The sequence below is a fragment of the Archocentrus centrarchus genome, chromosome 16 (assembly GCF_007364275.1).
Source record: "Archocentrus centrarchus isolate MPI-CPG fArcCen1 chromosome 16, fArcCen1, whole genome shotgun sequence".
NCBI classification, from domain to species: domain Eukaryota; kingdom Metazoa; phylum Chordata; class Actinopteri; order Cichliformes; family Cichlidae; genus Archocentrus; species Archocentrus centrarchus.
Genome location: NC_044361.1, coordinates 17358544 through 17378396, shown reverse-complemented (window position 1 = coordinate 17378396; position 19853 = coordinate 17358544). Strand labels below are relative to the sequence as shown.

Sequence of the window (19853 nt, the reverse complement as noted above, 5' to 3'; positions counted from 1 at the left end):
CATTGTTATTGGGCTTTCGTCCAGCTCTGCTCTTGGGAGGTCCAAGATCTCCTCCAAAGCCCCTCTGGTATTTTTTTTTTATTTTTATTTTTTGTAGTGTGAAGGATTTTTATTTTCAATCACACTGTCCCAATCCCCAGGACAATTAGAGGTCGTCACAGAGCAGTTTACAGAAAGTGCAGAGCAACTGAAAGTTGTTTTGGAAAGTTGTTATGGTCCCTTGTGTGATTGAATAGGCTTGGAACAGCAACATTAAAAGGAAAGAAAAAAAACCCCAAAACGTCACAATATAGAAGCAGAAATAGGTTGCTTATCTTTTAATATTTTATACTTACTTGAGACCTTGTTTATCTAAATCCCTGAAAAGTAAATGTTTTGCACACACATTCACTGAAATTCCTCACAAGATCTTATTGAAATCCCAACGTGAGAAAATAATAATTTTTCATCTTCACATAACTTGGACTCATTATCTCGATTCAGTCTACATGTATCTAATAATTTCACACACAGAGCTTATACAGTATCACGCAGTGCTAATAGAGCTTCATATCCTGCCAGATTTATGCTTGTAATACTGAATCTATGATGAGACAACAGAACATTGTTGTGGTCATAAACATTTTTTAAACATTATATGAAGCTCTGTCGTTCATTAAAAATAAAGCATATAGCTGATTTGTGCAAGCAGCTTACAGTGACCATAGTTACACTTTATTAGGTCAAGGAGTCCTAGAGACCAGTTGGCAACCACCTACCAACCACTGGTTGTGAAAAAAAAAAAGGTGTATAGCCTGACCTGTTGGCAAGTAATTGTTGGAGGTTGTTGGCATTTGCGAGGTGAAACTGGTTGCAAAGAGAGCGTTGCACCAAAAATCTCCTTGTGATTGCTTTGGTTGCTGGTACATTGCCATGTTTGACCATAATTTGCATGAAAGATGCCAACTTGTCTGCAAACACTTGCTAACTATTAGCTGAGCTGTAGTAAAATGTGAAAAGGCAAAATGCAAACTGGAAGCAGAGAATACTCGCCTTCAAAGGAAAAGCTGTACTTTGCTACTTCAGCCAACATGTTTCAAAAGGCACAACTTTTACTTTGAAGGCAAAGGGTCTCCATTTCCATCTTATGTCGCACTTTTCACAGTTTCATTACTACTCGGAAAGAGATTGGCGAGGGTTTGCAGATAAGTCGTGGCAGCCGTGGCAGTCTTCTAGCAACCAAATCAATCACACAGAGGTTCCGACACAGCAACGCACACCTGAGGTGTGTGCGACCAAGTTCACTTAGCCGCTGGGGAATTCACCTTTTTCCCTAGCGACCTTTGGTTGGCAGGTGGTCCATGGTCTCTGGACCTGTGTGACTTGGGCCTTATTCAGTCATCTCTAGCTAGCTTGTGAGATAGAAATATACTGCAGTGTTTACATGAGAGACAATGCCCTCTTGTGGCTGTAGATGGAAACAGAGTAGTGGCGGATCAATGATCAACAAAATATTTGACTTTTGTTTTGTTTCCTTCTTCAAAAAAGTGATTGCTTTATTTTTCTTTATTTTACATTCAGAAACTTTAAGCCATGCATTTATATCATAGAAGAAAAAAAAAACATCTTTAAATAAACCTAACCTAATCATTACAACAACACCCTAAAGAGGTTTCTTATCCAAACATGATTTTGAATAGTTTGTGTGTGTAACATTATTGGTTTGTAGTAGCTGCTACAATCCTGCATGTATGGATGTAATAGAGGGGTTAAAGGACTTGCACTGCCATTTAGGTTGGGTGACCTTTGTTTGTTCATCTACATGACAAAACTGAATGTTCTGCACTAAAGACACAATGAAACTACTGTTCACATTCTTATTGTGTGCAAGAGCTTGTTCTGAACTGCTGCTAAGAAAAAGAAAACAATATCATAAGGAAAAAACAAGTAATGTAACATTACTGAATTCTAATCACCCAGTATTTATGAGCAACCATTTAACAGTTCTGGCGGTTCAGCAGTTCATTTTGTGCCTTTAAATAACCACGCTGAACTCATTAACCTCTCATATGTGCACAGGACTCCTGCAACCAACCCTGTTGTCTCTGTTTCTCTCTCTTAGCCATTATCTTGTCAGCATGAAGTCATTGTCTGAACCAAGCCCAATGATGTAATTTCCTTCATAAACAAGTCCAATTTCCTCTTGAGGGTCCGTGTGAGCTGAGTTTATCCAGAGTGCCCCAGAGGGACTTCAATTTGTTTCACTGTCTTTCTACTTCACCCGGCATACTGCAGGACTTTCCATTATGGCTTGCTTATTTCTATAAGTGGATGATACTTGTGTGCAGCAAAACCACATAAGACTTGTTTGGTGAGACAAACCCTGTAATAAAATCATTCATATATTTAGGTCTTCTATAGTAGTCTATAAGGAGTACAGTTTTCCATTAGTACCTTGGCTCAAACAATAGATTAGCTGAGTGAAAGCGTCTGACCTTTTGATGGGTTTTTGGTGGAACAGTGGTTCTTTATTTTTTATAGCAATGTAGATTAACCATGCAGTCACAACCTGCACTGATGTCAGTGCTCAGGCATCACAATATGTGGAAACACTCTGCTTATTCAAGCAGAAGTTGTAGTTTCTTTAAATCATCAAGGTGAAGCGAATGACCACAGTATGAAGTGTTTTTGGGGGGGTTTTGTGGAGTACGGCACAGCTGTTGCCTGCCTGCAACAACACGGCCTTGGTTATTGTATTCAGCCAATGTAATCACAATGTAGATGAGCTTTAAAGCTGCTCGTTGCTGTCGGGGGAAAAAAAGAGCCCCGTTTTCCTTGCCAAATCCCCTCCTTGCTCTGTTTCTCATGGAAGACTGATATGGGTTAGGAGTTTAGAACTGTAACACACCCATGTGTTTTAACAGTTCTCCACCACATGTGTTATCAGCTGAATGATGGGAAAGCCCCACTGAGCGAATGACATCATGCCCTAAAACCAGCTATATTTTAACTCACAAGGGTGTAACTGGGAGAAATGGAGGAGATGGCAGAGACTGCTGAAAACAACTGAAACTAATGTAAACAAATAAAGAGGCAGATGTCAGTTAAGAGTTGAATGTGAGCTTGAGATTTGGCTTGATGGTCACAATTTGGAAAAAGGTCTAAAAGTGCACTGCAAACAGTTTATGGAACTTCCAGAAAAAAAAAAAAAAAGTGAGATTATCACAGCATCCTTTATAATATAAAACAAAACGTGGCTTGTAAAATAAAACTTTGCAGTATTTTCTCACACCTTTAAAAGCTCTGCCATAGTCGAGAGCTTGGTGTTGGAATGTTTTAACTCTGCACGGGCTGTCAGTTTAGCCATAATTAGCAAGAAATCCAGTGGCAAAGTGACTTAATTTATAGTTTCACACTAACAGAGAGGGGTGGAACTGGAAAATAGCAGGGAATCTTTGGAAATAAGTGAACATTAAGAAAAACTGAAAACAATGGAAACAATGATGGCTGCAGTTTTTTTTTTCTTTTTCCCTTCTGGGAATGGGGGTGGTGATATACTATAATTCACTGACATTACTGTAGAAACATAAGCATGTTAAAATGATTGCTTTTGACAACAAAACAAAAACAAACAGACAAAAGAAAATTGTGAGCACGCAGTGTCTCATCAGTGCTGAATAGGGCAAGAGAAGCTGAACTGCTTCCTCAGCAGTTGAATCTGTATTTCAGACTTCTCAGAAGGTGGTGGGCTGCATTCAGCAAAACTCTGGCAATGACACATCAGCCTAATAATAATTGTAGCTGGGCAAGTTTCTTCTAATATATTACCAGCCAGTTGAGAGTGAGGTACCGTCTTCTTGCAGCTTTTTGAAAAAAGTAGACATTTAAATCTGATACTTGTATCACTTTAACAGGCATGTTTTAGCTCATTGTGTAAAAACTTGCATTAACTTTCTAAAATTTAGTGTTACATTCTTTAGATTCGGCTGTGTGAGGTGCATGATGATGTAACATTGCAAGGGGATTTTAAAAAGATTTTTTTCTGTAGGAATTATCTTCTACTAATATCTGGGGTATGTTAATGATTAAGGAGTGAAGTCAGCTAAAGTCATCTGACCACTGCTTCTTTAGAGAAAAGCGGTGAGCTGCTCACATTATTAAACTAAAAGGGGGGGGGGGGGGGGACTTTAGGGAAGCTTACATCACCAATGTCATTACCACCATGACCACTGCACTGACCAGCAAAATCATCTGCACTACCATCATCATTATCATCTCCCAAAGCTCAGTGCAGTAGCATAATAAACTCTGAGATTTAAAACCCTGCTGGAAAGATGACATCATCCTTAACCTCCCAATAATTCTTCAGTGTAGAACTGACAGAACTGAAGAGCTGGTTCTGCAAATGATGTGATGTGTTGGCGTCTTTGCAGGAATTGTCAGCTGCCTTGCTGTCTACATCTCAAAGAAAAGGCCCTGTGGGAAAGTTGACATCATTCAAATATTGCAGAACAATAACTAGCATCCCTAATCCTCTGACATAAAATTGACATATGTCTAGAGTCAGGGGGGAAAAAAATATGCGAGCAGTGGAAATCGCTGGCCCTTCTGCAGGAATCATCAGCTGTTTGGCGTTCTGGAAATGAGTGCAGGGGATTTTATTTTAGCAGAACAGCAGACTTGTCAGAGACACAGTCCGTGAACTGTGACTGCGAGGGTTCAACTGTTCCCCATGAAATGCTGTCACACATCTCTGTGCACTGTTCCAAGGGTATCTACTCTGTAATGTCTAAGATCACTTAATAACCCTCAAGAGTATGTCTTCAGTCTGCCCCCAGGCTAAATGACATAATTCCTAGACAGTGGAAGCTCAGTTGAAAACCCGAAAAAGATATGAAAGGAAAGAAATACGAGGTCAAAAGCATTTGAAAAATTACAACCGTACTGGACAGCCCAAGGTCAGAAACTTGAAAACTTGGTAGCAGGGCTTCATCAAAGATGCAGTAAGGGCTTGAGGAACACACACACACACACACACACACACCTACACACACACACACACACACACACACACACACACACACACACACACCTACACACACACACACACACACACACACACACACACACACACACACACACACACACACACACACACACACACACACACACACACACACAAACACAGCCTCTTTCAAAGTATATAGTAATCTTGCTCAAATGTATGGTTATATCCATCATTTAAGCTTTTTCAGTGTTTGGTGTGTGTTAGTGTGTGTTAGAGCATCTTTTGTCATGTTTACTGATTTTATATAAAGCGCTTTAAATCAGTAAATACAAAGCAAATCACCATGTTTATACTGTATTAATGTAATTGCTCATTTCTGCATTTTCTTCAAGGGTGGTTCCACTAATGGCCACTTGATGCTGGCTTTGGGGAAAAAGCAAAGCAAAATAAAAAAAGAAAAAAAAAGAAAAAAAGAAAAAACAATTTCTTGAATTGGCTGAGAAGGCATGCCCACTTTATGCCAAGATTTTATATAAGACATGGCATTCTAACCTGGTACTTTTATTGTTTGTCTTTGGCGTAATTTAAAAGCAAGAGTAGCAATTATGAGGATCTGACCTGATAAAATCCCAGTTCATTTATTTGGAATTTCTTGTGTACGTGGGCAGGCATGATGTTACAGATTAGCAGCCTGTAGCATACACAATCAAATTAAGAGTGTTGTCACCAGATAAGTTCAGACTAAATGTGACATTTACATCCTCTGGCTCACTGCAGTAACTCTCTCTGTCCTATTCAGGAATACATGGGGTTCTACATATACAGTACTAATCACCCATTTTTGAAGCTGTGTGGCTCATGATGCAGTGCTACTAAGCAGGCCTGTCTGGAGTTCTCACCTGCTCAGGAAGAAGTATGAGTAACTCCCTTAATTGTTGAGGTCACTGGATATTGAAAATCCATAAAAGGGTCTAACAAGCTGAATCACTTAATGAATCACTGAAAGACAGAACAGAGAACCAGTGCCATGAAAGCAGAGTTTGGCATCCACATACCAGAAGGATATGGTGCATGCTGAGCCTTGAAAGAAGTGATGGCATCACTGTATGAATAATGAAAATCTGACGTCTTGTGTACTTTGCATTCTCTTTAGATGTTCCCTCAGGCACAATTTAGCTTAGTCTCTGACCCAAGTGAGTCATGCTAACATCTGTAGAGAAACGTGGCATGTTGTTCTCAAGTCAATAAGTGAATGACTCTGCCTGATGAGTCATTAGGTTTATACTGGACCGACTCAGTGGCTCATTTGCAAATATGTAATCAGAATCAGTAGCATAATTTTACAGTAGGAGACAGTATGTAATTAGTCAGTAAACTAGTGAGTTGCTATATAATAAGCAAAAAAAAAAATTGCTCTGATTACCTGCAAAATGTGTCACTATACAGTAAGTGCCATATCTGGTTCTTTAAGCTCAGGCTTTCACACAGGGATGTCATGGTGTATATATAACAAAGCAGCTGACAATGCTGCTTTAAACATCCATGGAGTAAACACTGGTCACTTATACCAATGCCCAGGCTGGCACGGTGTTTGAACTGGATGGCAGCCCTAAGTAAGATTTCAGCATGTGACCGGCTGATGGCTGCAAGTCCTCCATGTGACTGGAAGGATTCTGAAGTCATCACCTAATTATTGTTGAAATCCCCTACAACACATGTACGCGCGCAGACACACAGTTAGACTTGTCTTCCTTCCTATGGAGTATTAACTCTTCCTTGTTTATCCAGTTGCTATGAAAACACAATCAGCCACACGTCAACACTGAAATACTCCAAACAAGCTTGATTATTGCTCTAATTAAGCTTTAATAAGCCCTTATTAAACGGCCACAGGCCTCGTTAGGCGGTTCATTAAGCCATTTCATCCTTTTATTCCTTCATTAAGTCCCTTTTTCTTCTTTCTTTTCTTCTCAGGGAGTGTGGGAGTGGTGAGGTCTGGGAGATCACGACCTTAATTCTCTCCAAGACAGACGGTTTAATTAACACTGGAAGAATCCTCACTGACTCCAGACCTCTGCAATGAGAATGTACAGGGGAATTGGATTGCCAAGGTAAGGCACTATGCTAATGTGCTTTTTACTGGCAATATACATTAATAACCTCTTAGGTTACAACAACTCTGTCTCCTGTATTTATGATACAATTAGATGGTAACATTGTGTGCATAAAAACATGCAGAAAATATCAATACACATCTAATTTAGTGATGTTTTAGAGAGATGATTATAATGAGCATAAGCAAATTAAATATGAAAGATATTTCCTTCCAAACCTCAATCTTAGAAACGAGGAGGTAAGCAATCTTAAACACGGTGCACCCTGAAGAGCTGCACGTGCAGCTCTTCAGTGTCAGTTGCATAGATGTAACTGTTCGACGCATCTGACAGCATATTAAAAATGGTTCATTTTGTTTGTTCCCCTTCATTGAGTATCACGTTATGCGCAGTCAACACTGACATTTTGGTTGCAACAGCTGTCTCAAAGTGCAAAATGTCCCACCACTCGTGTGTAGGTTGTTTACAGTTAGAAGCAGGAAATGTTGATCTGTTCGTGTTATCAAGACAAGTCCAACTGTGAAAGCAAATAGAACGGAACATTTACCGCAGATAGACAGGAGCCTGAAGTGGCAAACCATCAAAGCTTCCTAAATGTTAATCACCTTTAAGTTCACCGATTGTTTTCATCATTTTTCTTCGCTGGTTTGCACTTTGACATTATGCACCACCACAGCACTTTGTTTGCATGGGATCAGATCAGTTTTAGGACGGTGTGTGCTTTCAGAATATCTTTTCGCGAGGATTTGAAGCACACAGTGATGCATTTCTTTTGGACATATGTTTTTTTTTTTTCTTTTTTAAGGACTGAATAAACACTAGTGGACACTAGCTGGGACAAGACACCCATAAATTATGCTCAAAACAATTTTTCAAAACTGTCATTTTTAAACTAAAGAAAAGTCCTTTTGGAAAGTAAATATTCTCCCTGAAGGTCAAAAGTTAAAGATAATGGTTGGTCGCACCTGTTTCTTCTGTCTGCTATGTTCGGGGATTCCCCACTCTGTGTGGAATAGTGTATCTTCCACACATTGGCCTTCTATTTTCACATGTTAATAAACAGCACCTGACAGAGTGTTTGCCTTTAGCAGTAAAGAAAGTTATACCCTTGGGAATCCTAAGGAACAGGTGTTCCTTAGTTCCTCCACCTTAACACTGTTGATAATTACAATAAGGATCAGTATACTCAGAAAAAACAAATTGCCCTATCGTACCTTTAGGGAAGTTAAGCTGAATCTATTGTCATTTTTTTGTATAGCATTTTTCTAGTCGTACTGACTGAATTATCGAAGCTTATCTCACAGCTGCATCTACGCCCAACTTAGAAGTACCATTTAAGATGTATGCCTGTGCACGGTGATAGGAAATGAGAGCACCTGGTTAGAAAAGCAGCAGGCATGGGGAGAACAAAGGCCCCGGGAAGGTTCAAACCAGAATCTTCTTGCAGAATAAAAAAAGTGCAAATGTACATTTACAGCTTGTACCTTTTTAGCCCTTGAATGGGTACCTTTATTTTCAGTAGTTAGCCCCAGAGTATGAAATCTAAACCGACTTTTACTCTACCCCTATTTCTGAAAGTGTAGTGGACAGAGATTAGTACCTCCAATGTTTATTCATATATAAAGACAGTATTAACAGACCAAACAAGTAACACGTGGAAACAGTTCATGGCAAAATAATGTCTGAAAAATAACATCTGTATGTGTATGCACACAAGAATGCAAGAATGCTGTATTTTTTTTACAGTCAGGATCCTGCTGATGTGACAGATGTTCACTGTAGAGATAGGCAGTGAAAGCGTCCAAACTAATCACTGGTGTGTGTGTGCGCACGCGCGCGCGAGCGTGTGTGTGTGTGTGCGTGCGTGTATACGCCTGTCTGAAGGGGTATATGTGTCCCTGTGGAAGTCAGAAAAGCTGTCCTTCACCTGTCTCTGCTGTCTTTGGTGCACTGTACGCACGTTTGTGTGTGTGTGTGTGTGGGCCGACATGCTCTAATGCACACAGATAAAAATTACACCTTCAGCAATGAAGTGACTGAGCTTCCCGACACTTCCCCAGATGTCCAAACCCCAGGATTCGCCGTCTGCCTCCTTCACTTTTTGTCTTCCTTCCTGTCCTTGTTGTTTTGGATTTCTTTGAGCTCCAACACTGTATCTCTGTTGTCCCGTTCATTTTGTCACTGCTTCTGTAGATCACTCAGTTCAAAAGGGCCCTCGCTAACACACATACAATATGTATACCTACCCAACATACACATAAAGCATATTCATATTCACTGCTGTTGATGACTGAGGATGCAGATATATATATGCACCCACACACACACACGCGCGCGCGCACACACACACAAGTAAGAAACACAAGGAAGTGCTGGTTTTGACGTTATGCAAAATTATAGCTCCGACATAGGAAGACAAAACGAGAAACACACACACCCCATATGTCAAGTGATAAGTTACAACATTAGCACCAAAAATTCCATTAAAAAAGCAGAAGCTCTAACTGTTTTTACCTTTTCTTGTAGAGAGAAATGAAACTTGTGCAACTCCAATATTTGCAGTTGAGAGATTACATTGACTTACACATCTAAGTCAGCCATTATTATATATTTAATCAGAGTTGCCTTTACAGATGGCTTTTTGATGTGCTAAATAACACTCTAAGCACTTAATCTTAACTTCAGTGGGTGCTTGATTTTAGTGCAATTCATCCAAGTCCAAATTTGAAAATTAGGGGACAGACTTTGGACAAATGCTGAATCCACAAGATCACGGTATGCAACTTAGTCTGCTGAGCAAGCCAATCATTGGCTGAGTGTCTTAATTGTCTGTAATTGTAGCTGTAGTCTAGCCTGTGAAAACAATCAAAGCAAGCTATTACCAGACCTTGGTCACCAGCCCTAAGGGCAGAACTTTAGATCTCCAGATACGTGCATGCAGATAGAAATATACAATCATGTCTGCGCGTGCACGCGCACACACACAAGCACGCACCCATGGGCGCACCCCCACACACACATACAAGCAGTCACCCACACATTTCCTGTGTGTTTTATGTAAGACAGTCTTTTTCTTCCTTCTCTTCTGTTTGGAGAGGAAGTGCAGGTCTAATGACTTTTCCTATGCGTCACAAACACTGCATGTGGGAGGCAAACAGCCGCACCGCACGTGTGTGCATGTGAGAACCTTTATGCATATATGTATGAGTTTGTGAAGGGCTTGACACGTGCAAGTTTTGTTTTTCATTTGTTAAAGGCTTTATGTGTATTTGCTAGTTTGTTTCAGAGAAACTTCACAAAAAGTTTGTGTGCGCTTTGGAAATAAAGTTATTCATGTGCTTGTGTTCACAGGAAGTGTGCACACCTAACTGAGTATTTTTTTTGGTCAGCTTCTGAAAAATAGCATCTCATAGGATTTCTGATTCACTCCTTGCATCGATGTGGCCATGTGTACCACTTAATACTGTATGTGCACACAGTTTGTTTTTGAAAGTGCATCTTGCTGGTTTCTTGTAAACAGAGCTACCACTGAGACCCTACACAACTGTGAAACCTAGTTTGTCTGTACTACTCATACTCTACATATCAATCCTAATCAATATGTTTGTTTTACGGGAGAATGTGTACTGAGCTGAAATTTCAGTATTAATATTTTCTAATAATGTATGATGTATTTATGATGGTTGCTGCCAATATTTCTCCTGGTTTTCAGTCTCCCACTCCATTATTGTAAAGCTTTGGAGGGTTCCACTCAAAAATTTACCAATAACTTGGTGAAAATCAGCTTGTCAAAATTTTTAAGGAAACAACTGAAGCAAAGAAGAACTGTTACAATGTCTACAGACTTCAAGTGTATATTTGGCACTGTGGGGCATAAGTGATTTATTGATTTTTACAAGTCAGTTTTGTCTATGTCACAGCTAAGTTAACCCAAGTACAGATGACTAGAATCAGAGGAACTGGTTAAGATGCCATAGCACAAAAAAAAACCAACAAACAAACAAACAAAATGAAATGAAGTGGGCAGAGAAAAGCGGCTGTGGAGAAGCTCAGTTGGTAGTGGGAATGCTGGAGCAAGAGCAGGGAGCTAGAAAATTGGCGCTAAGGATTGGGCTGAGCCGATGAGTGGATCAGACGTTGCAGGAGGACTGGGAAACGGCCCGGGTTTTCCTTTGAGACTGCAGACACAGGAAAAACAGAAGTTAACTGGAGACAGAAAACTTTCAGAACGGCACATCATAAACAAGTGGCCGGACCTGTGACTGATTGCGAGCTGATTGTTGTGCTGAGGTGTCAGGGTAAATGAAGTAGGCTTGGCTGTGATGTAGGGCATGAGCCTTAGCTCTGACCTCAAACACAGACGTCTCTGCTCCCACACACAATCACACAGAGAAACAGACACACAAGCAGAGAGAGAGAGAGAGAAGCAGTGGAAGGAATGACAGTCTTATCTAAATGACCAATATCTATTACTGAACTCCAAATTTAAACATAATACTCATCTGTCAGTAAATAATGTAGCTTGCTGAGTATAGATATTAATGCATTCAATCCTATATACTGCTCAGACACCTGTGATGTTACGTATCTCTTGCAGTGTTAGACAATCAGGTATCTAGCTCACAACTACATCCCCAGAAGTAGGAATCATCATCTTCACAGGTTGTCAGTGTGTAAAACCATTAGCTAATCCCACAATGTTTTGTTCCCAAAGCTACAGCTGCAGTGAGTTTGAACAGTTCATCTGAGGCCACAGAGAAGTGTTTTGCTCAAAACAAGTACCCATTCAAAGACCAGGATTGGTTCTTAGCAACATGAGCAAGTGACTATTGAAACATTATTTTAGGTGAAATGAAAAACAGAATCAAAAACAGTGTTTTGATTGGATGCAAGGCCTTTACTGAACTGTTCCACCACATTCATCACTCCTATTCTATACCTTTGCTCTCTGGTGCCAACTCCATCATTTTCTTCACTGCGTCTTATGCTTATGAACACCCACTCACATTTTCCTTCCTTTTTTTTTCTCCTTCTTTCATGTCTTTCCTCCAGTTTATTCCTTCCTTTCTACTTACCCTTCCATTCTCCTCTGTCCTCCATTATTTCATGCCTAACACCCAGCCTCTTTCAGCAGCTGTTCATCACCACTCCATTTCCACATTTTGTTTCCTTTGCATCCTTACCTGTCATTGCATTGCATTTTTTTTTTTGCTGTCTGTTAAATTAAAACTCTTTTACATTTAAAGGTAGTGGACAAGAAATGGCATGGTAAGTGCATATACTAAAAATAAGACTACAGGCAGCACGTGATTAGCTTAGCATTAAGACTGGTTAATTATATAAGTTATTAACACTCATATCTGGAAAACAAGAGCCAAAGTTGTTAATGAACAGAAGATAATCAGCAGTGACACTGTCTTTAAAAATATTGTTGCTGACCGCAGGAGGAAGACCAACAGTCCTCTTCCCTTGTTCTTATCAGTGTAAGCTGATAAGAACAAGCCAGCCAGCCTCCATCTTATTTGTATTTATGCGTTATGTCTCTGTATTGTGTCTGTGTGTAATGTTATTTGCTATTTTGCCACATGCATTTGTAATGATATCTGTTTCATTGCCATGAAATCTTTATTACAGGGTTAAAAAAGCAAAAAATCGTATACATGAAACAAATAAGATAATGTGTTAGTAAACCTCAGAGGTGCAGCTATGCTTATTTGATCTGATCTGGTTGTCTGGTTTCATATTTAGCATACAGATGTGTGTGTGGTGTTGAACTCCTTCTCTAACTCTCAGCCAATAAAGTCAATTGTTAAATTTTTCAGGTCACCATGTCTTTTTCAGTCCGAGGTTTAACAGCATACATTTTTTTTTTCCTGGTTCCAGTAAATGGATAACAAACCATGAACCACGTCTCCTAAAAATTACACTGCCATTCAAACAGACTGCATTCTTACCAAAACTACCAAAACTGATTACTTACCTTAAGGAAAAGATCATGTTTTTTTGTTTAAAACGCCACTCCATCTATTATATGATTGGCTGACTGAAGAGGAACTAAAGCAGGAAAACCAAAGATATCATGAGGATGGAAATATTGATGAAATGTCACAAATGTGAAAAATCAAGTTGCCCTTGAAATGTAATTGAGAATGCAGTTTAGTGGTATAGGAAGGTAATTCTTAGGAGGCAGGGCTTATGTTTTATTGGTTTTAAACTACTGACTCAGTTTAGCCTTGAGTTGCATTTATTTTATTTACAGTTGTGTAATGAAGGGTATGAAGTTTATCATCTCCACAAGGAACACGTAAGGGGAAGTCATTGCATTCTGCTAGCATGCCTCTCCGTCTGAGACAACTGAGACAGTTCAGCTGAGGTCAGAGAGATAATGTCTGCTGCCCAGGGAATACACAGACTGGCTACCAACCAGAGAACCATATATGCTAGGGGTTGTTACTTCCACTGTGCCAGAGGCTTAAAATAGCTTTTTGTAATAATAATAATAATAATAATAATAATAATAATAATAATAATAATAATGGCTTTCTTTGAGAGAAATAAAGTAAGAAAGTTTGTGAAGCAGTGAGAAAGGCAGAGGCAAATCCTTACTCAACCCTGAAGTCATGGCAGGAAGCTGATATTGTCCCAGACTTACTTTACTCTTTCTCGGAGTCTGATCCAACAATTGCAGTTTCCTCTGGGGGACTAATAATACAGCAGAACCATTGTGCAAAGCGTCATTTCCCTTTGCCTGATTTAGCAAGAGAGAATGTTTGCATGCAGTCTTTCCACTCCCAGTGCGGTTTGGAGATTTTGCTACCATCAGATTGGATTGTCACACCATATCGTAATAATGTACTATTATAGTCTGGCTCAGATGATCATGAATACAAAGATAACAGTTCTTTAGCTGGTATAGCTGTTCTGCTGTTCTCTAATTCTCATCTGTCTTGTGCTGGAAGTCTTGCTTGCAAATCAGTTTATTTTTTCTTTGGGGGGTGGTTGCATATACAGATGAGTGGCATGTTTTAATTTCAAAATAACCTTTCCTTTACACACATGTAATCAATTTTCTGGTGAAAGATTTGATGCTAATATAAAATCAAAAGAAACAAACCTGTTTCATTAGTTGTGAGTCAAAAAATGAATTTATGTGACCTAGAAAGCACAAGTGAGACTGATCACTGTGTAGCCCAGCTTACATTTGATCATCCACACAGGCAAAGTGTACTCAGCCTGCCCGGCCAGCTTGGCCAGTTTGCCTGTCTGTTTTTCTGGATGCATGTGTGGTTGTGTATGTACATGCTTTCGTATCTGGCTCCTGGCCTATCTTGCAGTTTGTCTTTATGTTTAGCTGACCGTGCATCTTTCACTTTATTGGTAAGTCTACCAGTTTGTGTGTGTATGTGTGTGTCCATGGGTGAAATGACCACTGGGTTTCCTGCTGTGTTGACCACATGCTCAACTCCATTCTCTTTTCCTTCAGTGCTCCCTTTTACCCCACTTGGCCGCTCTACCTTGACTACCTATGTTGTTCTGTCTTGCCTGGCTTTTCATTTTTTAGTGAATGGTCATGCTTCTGGGCCTTTTTCCATCCTTTAGGGTTTTGGGCCCCATGTGGATCCCTTGCAGGTGAAAGTGGTACTCCGTGAAAAGAAATCCTACACAGGAAAAACAGCAACATACAGGATCCAGTCAAATATATTTTGCGACTCTCAATTGAAATTGGAAATTTCATCAGCAATTTCGCATTGTCTGTTTAAATCATTTGGAGCCAAATAGGTCTTTTATGTTGCCTCTGTGTCAGCAGATAAAGATCTAGACACCACAGCAGGTAGGTGAGCAGGTATATTCCCTTTCACTCAACAGGTAAGGCAATGAGCACCACCTACAGTGACTCAAACAATACTGAATGGAAATGAAAAGAAACAATGTCAGAGTGCTGCTCAGTGAATGAAAAAGAACAGTAAAAACAAAACAAAACACCAGTCTCAAAGAAGTCCTACACTCTAAATGTGCATGTTTGAGAGTTCTGATTTTATTCTTTTTTATGCCAGTGCTGAGAGGTACTCAGAAAACTCAGCACCACTGACGTTTTCATTACCATCAAAAAAGTACAACAAAATGACAAAAATCCCTCTTTCTCTCCACTTGATCTCAGCACTCTCTCCTCGTAGCCACATTCGCCAGAAGTCAGAGACAATAATGGTCTAATTTGTCTTGGTGAGAGCTTGTGAGTGCAAATACTTCGCCAGTAGGCCATATGGTAGTGAGGCTCAAGGAGAAATGCATGTCTGTGTGTATGACCTTACCTGTCTCAAAGCATGACATATTTGTTAGTAAACATGTGCAGCTTCCATGATTAGAGATTAAGTGTGCAGATATACTCATTTGTCTTTGAATGTGTGAAGATATAAACTAACACTCAAAAGGGTGGGCTCACACAAAATTTTTCGTTTTTAATGAAAACCTGCTATTCATTCGGTCAGTAAATTACAAAGTGAATGGGGAATAAAGTTAAGACATTGATAACATTGGAAATTGGAAACTTCTTACATGTGGTCAAAGCTATTCACAGACGGTCAACCGTAACAGCTCAGTAGAGCTGACTGTGCTGCCTTTGGGTCACTGTGCGACAAAATTGACTCTAATTAAGTGGTGTCCACACATAATGATAGGGTATTGATAGGGTATTTGTTACTGAAGACTCCCTTTATCTTGTGAAATTCTCTCATTTCACCACTACCAAAACACTTCCAAACCCTGTTTGGGAGATGCCATTAATCACTTCTTCAGCATCTTTTCATGTGTTCATGTGTTCTAGGCTTAAAACTTTCCTTTATGATAAAGCTTATAGTTAGGGCTGGATCAGGTGACCCTGAACCATCCCTTAGTTATGCTGCTATAGGCCTAGTCTGCTGGGGGGTTCACATAATGCACTGTTTCTCATTCACCTTATTTACTTTGTTTATACTCCACTCTGCATTTAATCATTAATTGATATTAATCTCTGGCTCTCTTCCACAGCATGTCTTTCTCTCCCCTCAGCCCAACCGGTCGCGGCAGATGACTGCCCCTCCCTGAGCCTGGTTCTGCTGGAGGTTTCTTCCTGTTAAAAGGGAGTTTTTCCTTTCCACTGTCACCAAGTGCTTGCTCATAGGGGGTCGTTTGACTGTTGGGTTTTCTCTGTATTATTGTAGGGTCTTTACCCACAATAAAAAGCGCCTTGAGGCGACAGTTTGTTGTGATTTGGCGCTATATAAATAAAATTGAATTGAATTGAATTGAATTATGATCACAAATATTCCACTTATTGACCTTCCATCAAACGTAGGTTCCAAAGTCCATTAAGATGTTTTTTATCCCAGTCTTTCTCTGTCAGTCTCAGATATGGCTTTTTCATTGCAAGACTGCCTAAAACTCTTCACTGTTTACAGTATATAAGGCAAAAACTGGGTTTGTGCAACTCTAATGAGCTTGAAAGTTAATATTTGGTATGACCACCTTTATTCTTTAACACAGCCGGAACTCTGTTAGGCAGCTTTCTCTTCATTTCTTTAAGCAGTCTTCAGGGATAGTTCTCCAGGCTTCTTGAAGGACATTCAAAGCTCTTCTTTGGATTTTTTGCCTTTTGTTCTGTTCTCTGTCAAGATGATCCCATGCTGCTTCAATAATGTTGAGGTCCGGGTTCTATGGAGGCCAATCCATGACTGATAGTGTTTCATTATGTTTTTCTATCCAGGTATGCTTTTACTGCATTGGCAGTGTTTTTGGGATCATTGTCTTGCTGAAAAATCAAGCAGTTGTCACTTTCTAGACAGTGTTGTCTGGTGGATCAAAATCTGACTGTACATTTCTGTGTTCATAATGCGATGAATTTTGACAAGATCCCCAACACCACTGGCTGAAACCATCATGTTTTGAGATAGCTGTAAACACTCACTGTTGTATCTCTCTTCTGACCTCAAGATTCACGATGATTAGAACCAGAAAATTCAAATTTTGATTCATTGCTCTATATGCTCTGTTGACACTGATTTTCAGTCCAGTTCTTGTGTAATTTGGCATACCTCAGCCTTTTCTCCCTGTTTCTCTTCCTTAAGAATGGCTTCTTGACAGCCACCCTTCCACTGAAACCATTTCTGATGAGGCTTCAGTCAACAGTAGATGGATCAGTTAAAGGGCCAGATGAATCTCTCAGGTCCTATGTCAGGTCTTTGTTGGATTTTTTTTCCCCATTTCTTAAGAACATGACTTTCAGATATTGTTCATCTGCTGTAGATAGTTTTTTAGGCCAACCATTTCCTCTTTTGTCCACCGCTTGTCCAGTTTCTTCACTTCTTTTTAAGGACACGCTGCACAATATGGCGAGCTATGACAAGTTTTTGACTAATAGCTCTTTGGGAATCACCTTGGTGGCACAAAAATACCATTTTATTCCTATTGAACTGTGTTATCTTTGACATTTTACATGAATTCAACTAAAGGATGGAATAAATTGTCTTTTTGTGACAGACTGCTATTAACAAAATGCCTAAAAATACAATAAAAAAATTTTTTTTTGCTAAGTTCTCTGTTATGTGTAGACACAACACTGGTTCATCCCTTGAGTTAGGTGCCGTTTTTAATGCTTGGCAGGTGGTTTAACAAATAAAATATTCCAATGATCAGGTACAAGGACTAAAGTGAAAATGAGTGAAAAAGCAGCCAATATCCAAAGAAAAACCTTGAAAGACCTTCAGAAAGCCTGGAGAACTATTGCTCAAGACCACTTTAAAATATTACAAGAAAATCTGGCTCCTTGGAAGCAAAATGAAAATAAATGAGGGTGTGGCTCAAAACATTTGCACAGCTCTGCATTGGTATACTCAGTTGTGCACAGAGGCCTCCAACTTCTCTTTCATAAAACCTTTGAGTGGTAGCGCTTGCTGCTCCGATGTGGACTTAGGTGCGGTTTACACGAGACCGTTTTCATTTTGAAATGGTGTCGTTTTGATGCGTTTCGGCCTTCTGTTTACACGACAACGGAGTGAAAACGATGTGTTTCGGAAACGGGGTCCAGAGTGGAGCGTTTCAGAAACGCACCGGCTTGCGTTCTCATGTAAACACTTGAAACCGGGGTGATTTGAAAACGCTCGACTCGCGCACTATGGTTGCGACGGCCACAGTTTTTCACGCACGTGCAAATTGATAAACAGTACTCGCGGATTCACGAGTGCTTCTTATGCTTTTCTTGTGTTTTTACCATTTTGTAATTCAGCGTTGTGTGCACCAGCGATCCAACCTCATCGTCAGTCCACACAAAACCTCTCACAGTGGCCGTTTTGTAAGTAATGAACAATTTGCCGCACTACCTACTGTGTCACTCCACGCATGCGCGTCTTGCATAAACAAACTTTGCAAAGAGAAAACCAACGCCAACTTGTGGCCTGGCATGGGAACTACATCGTTTTCATCGTTTCACATGTCATCGTGTAAACGCGGATTGTTTCTGAAACGCTATCGTGTGAACGAAAGGCTGAAACGCAACAAAACGACACCGTTTCCAGTGAAAACGGGGCCTTAAAAGGATAGCTTATATCTGGATGATTAGATATTGTGCCATACTGATGCTAAGTTTAAAATAAGAGGATCTGACTTACCTGCTTCCTTATTCTGCTTTGACAGGAAACAAGGGCTTAGCCTCACAATGCTTGTGGCAAAATATAAAGGTGACTTTTCCCTGGTCCCATTATTTCATTGCATCATTAACTTTTTTTTTTGCTGACTGAATTATTCACTAACAAAGTGCCCATGAATTCTTGAAAGCATGGTATTGATATAAAGTCCACTCAGAGCAATTGAAATAAGTTCTTGCACCTCTTTGCCCTGCTATAAACATTCACTTGTGCCCTCTTTAAACTTGCTTGTAGACTTTGTTTAACGGGCAGAGACTAGTAAAACTCCCCAGCTGTCTGCACTCTCTCTTTCTCTCTGTAAACTGAGCCAGCTGTCTGCCCTCCACTTTTGACCTTGTTTTAATGAACTTCATTGTTTGTGTGTTTGCATGTATGTGCTGGTGTGTGCGTGTGCGTGTGTGTGTGTGTGTGTGTGTGTGTGTGTGTGTGTGTGTGTGTGTGTGTGTGTGTGTACACGCTGGCATATGGGTATATGTGTGTGCATATATTTGCTAGTGGGCTCCCATTGCGACCTTTGACCTTTTGAGACTGACAGGCTAAATCTAGCCTCACTGGCTCTCTGTATGGCTCTCGTCTCCTTTTCTTTCCACTGTTTCCTGACCGATACCCTGTCAGTGGGACAAGCTCTTAGGTTAGGGCATTGTGTGTGTGTGTGTGTGTGTGTATGTTCGTGTGTGTGTATGTGAGGGTGGGTGTCTGAGTGCCACTGAGACAGGCAAGGAAACAGAACATGTTCAAGTGTGTTTTTGTGTAAGGAGGTCAGAAGTGAAGACACTGTCCAGGCCTTTCAAAAATAACAACATATAGAGTTGTGTTTGGGCTGTGTGTGTGTGTGTGTGTGTGTGTGTGTGTGTGTGCGCGCGCGCGTGTGTGTGAGAAAAGAGTATCTGGTTATTATTTAGTCAGGCTTGACTTTTGACCCTCTCCTTTGACCTCCCACGTCCTGTTCAACAGGGGAGATGGGCATACATTCATGCACATGCACATGCACCCACTCAATACCCCCAGCTGCTTTTTCCCTGCACCCAATCCCTGTCTCCACCACCAGCCTAACAGCACCACCCCCATTCCTCACAC

The 19853-nt window shown here is 40.2% G+C and overlaps 1 long non-coding RNA gene across 2 annotated transcripts in view; it reads left to right on the top strand.

Moving 5' to 3' along the window:
• Window positions 1–19853, top strand: part of LOC115794617 (uncharacterized) — a 99163-nt gene that overhangs the window by 38431 nt on the left and 40879 nt on the right. For both annotated transcript variants that reach the window (XR_004021183.1, XR_004021182.1), the window contains exon 3: window positions 6962–7098. This is a non-coding gene — a long non-coding RNA (uncharacterized LOC115794617). The remainder of the gene's footprint in view (window positions 1–6961; window positions 7099–19853) is intronic.